This window comes from Mastomys coucha, unplaced genomic scaffold (assembly GCF_008632895.1).
Source record: "Mastomys coucha isolate ucsf_1 unplaced genomic scaffold, UCSF_Mcou_1 pScaffold9, whole genome shotgun sequence".
Taxonomy (NCBI): Eukaryota; Metazoa; Chordata; class Mammalia; order Rodentia; family Muridae; genus Mastomys; species Mastomys coucha.
In genome coordinates, this window is record NW_022196915.1 from 33,084,118 (window position 1) to 33,086,990 (window position 2,873).

A 2,873-nucleotide genomic window follows, 5' to 3' on the forward strand; every position below is an offset into this window, starting at 1 on the left:
CTAACAGTGCTTCTATCCTCTCCTGCCTCATAGCAGGTAATCCTCAAATAGAGCAGAGCAAAATAACAATTTGTTATCACCTCTCATGGTTCTGAAGGCTGACTGGGCACAGGTAGGTAGTTGTCCTCCAATGCTGACTGTGGGGACAGACCTCTGAATGCTCACCTGAATTGAACGTCCTTCTTCTTTCAGTGTTTAGATCCCATAGATAGTTAGATTACAGAAGTGGCCAGGTATCTCCCTTCTTGGTTTTGGTAGCTTGGAATTTCCCACATCCTGGTAGCAGTTAACTGTCTTTACAGGAGCTGGCACACACAAAGAGAACTTTTGTTTTGGTTTTTGGTTTGTTCTGTTTGAGTCAGGGTTTCTCTGTGTAGCCCTGGCTGTTTTGGAACTACTGATCTGTGGGCCAGGCTGGCCTTGAACTCAGAGATTTAGCTGTGTCTGCCTAAAATTAAAGGTACACACCACCATGCCTGGCCCACAAAGAAAGCTTTCTAAAGATGCAGGATAGAGGCTACTGGTCTACCTCTGACCTTGCCTCAGAAATCATTGGATGTTGCTTGCACTGTTTTTCATGGATTGTGCAGAGACCATTTAGACCTAGTGCAGCAGGACTCTTTACCAAGGAACCTGCATTAGATTACCCCTCTGAAGATGCTACCACAATGGGGAAATGTGTCCTAAACAAAATGAATTTGAAATATCAATGGCCATCCACAGAGCTCAGCATGAAAGGCCCTTTTCAAATTAGTTCCAAATTACAGTCCTGTTAAGGTCGGAAATGGAGAAGAAAGGCAGTTAGGCCCCTTGTATTCCTGAAGTATTCTCTCCCATGGTGGGGGTTGCAAAACCTAGGGGTTTGGGGTTTTTTGTTTTTTTGTTTTTGTCAGTGGGACTGAGAAAGCAGTTTTTGTTGTTGTTGTTGTTATTGTTGTTGTTTTAATCTTGTCTCCAGAATGACCAAACTACATCTGTTTATCCACTAGATTCTGTTGAACACCAAGGGTATGCTGGCCTATGCTATGGCTTCTGTGTCAGAGGGGCAAGTAGCAACCCTGACTCAGAGCGACTGAATGTTTGTTCTGGACCTGTTGCTAGGCAGGACTCTGTTAAACCTGTTGTTTTCGTGAACTCTAAAGCAACTGTTGTCTCTATATTACAGATGAAGAGACAAGTGCCGAAATTAAACAGTTTCTACCAGCACATTGACAAATGACAGCCCGGGGACTCAGCCACTCACAGTCCAACCGAGATCCCATCCTTCTAATGGCCAAATGTTCTACTTTGCACAAAGTGTTTGACTTCCGGTTTGTTTTCTTATCTGTAAATATGAGCTCATACCTTTCCCTCACAAGCCATTTACAAACTATGTACCTTGCAGCACTTGCATCCTGAGACTTATTCTTTTATGTCATCGATGAATGCAGTGTGTTTTCACGAGAAGTTGGCAGACACAATGCATTGAAAGTGCAGTGTCTGGCACACAGAGCTGTTGATACATGCTATTCATTGGCATTGATACTACTGTGTTTTATGCTGTAACACAATTTTGAGGTTCTTAAGCCCCAAATCCCCTGCTGAACCCGTTGTTGTTTTGTCTGATTTCCAGTGTTCTTTCTTTCCCACCCATGGAACAGCTGCATTTTTGAGCAGAGACATAAAAAGCATGGCAGATAGTCACGCCGCCACCACAGATGTCCCTGCCTTGGCTAAGGACAGAAGACAGCAGCCAATATTCACAGTGGATTGCAGATGTTTCCCTTGACCATGGATCAGAGGGGCCATTATAGACAGTGTGGGCTCTGCAGACGTTTTGTGTTCCAGACGGAATATTACAGAATATGCATGGCTCCATCCAACATTTATTGAATATCTACTCTGTGCTGGGTTGCTTTCTAAATACAAAGATGAATAGGTCACATTCCTTGTCCCCTCGGACACTGCAGCACACACAAGGAGACAACACACATAATTAACCGTAGCAGACTGAGGAGTTCTGTGTGTGGCAGAAACAGTGGTTGATCTCAGGAGATATTTCTGTCGGAGGGCTTTGGAGGACGATGAAGACTGAGGGACATGCAGGCTTCCTAGGACGGTGGATAATGAAAGGACTTAATGAATAGAGATGAGGAACAAAGGTCACTCGAGGTGGAGGTGAGGTGAGGGCAGAGGTGGAATGAGGTGAGCAGACCAGGAAGCTTCCCAACTCCCACCCCCACAGCTTCACCTGGCCCAGTCACTGCCCACCTGTGACACCTTCTTAATGCCTGAGTTATAAGCTAGGTGAGGATACAGGAAAGCCTTCACCCACACAAACATGGCAGGCTCCCACGGAGTGCGTGCTCCTCCAACGGTTTTTACCTGTCTCGATGTCTTTCTTTTCTTCTGAGACTGTGGATTAGATTCTTAGAAGTGAATCTCAAGGTCATGAGGTGATAAGAAGAAAAAAGCCACAGAAACCTAGGAGTAGCTTGGTCCCTTTTTTGAGTAGCAGGCCCAGCCCTGCAGGGTCTTCAGACCTCTTTTAAGTACTTACTATTAGTAGCTCTGCTTAAACCACTGTGCCAGAAAGTATTTTGAATTAGAATTAGTAGTGGTTGTTACTCGTGGGCAATGTATGGGTGGGAGGGAGAGACTATAGTGTGAAGAAGGGCCTGTTCCTAGTCTGCTGATAGGATGGAATCCTAGTATGGGGCGGGGCTGAGGGTGGAGGTGGGGGTGGGGTGGGGAGAGGAGTGTCCAAATGGGAGGACTCTTAGGTCAAGTTTGTGGAAAGGTTGTTTGTTTTGGTTGTTTTTGTTTTGTTTTGTTTTGCTTTTTGTTCTTTTCAAGACAGAGTTTCTCTGTATATCCCTGGCTGTCCTGGAACT

At 45.2% G+C, this 2,873-nt stretch overlaps 1 long non-coding RNA gene across 1 annotated transcript; it reads right to left on the reverse strand.

The window, feature by feature from the left end:
* Nucleotides 1–1,845: 1,845 nt before the first annotated feature.
* On the reverse strand, nucleotides 1,846–2,654 carry LOC116085338. Its single transcript, XR_004116504.1, has 2 exons — nucleotides 2,365–2,654; nucleotides 1,846–2,090 (listed from the first exon to the last, which is right to left on the reverse strand). It is a non-coding gene; the product is annotated as an uncharacterized LOC116085338 (long non-coding RNA).
* Nucleotides 2,655–2,873: the final 219 nt, after the last annotated feature.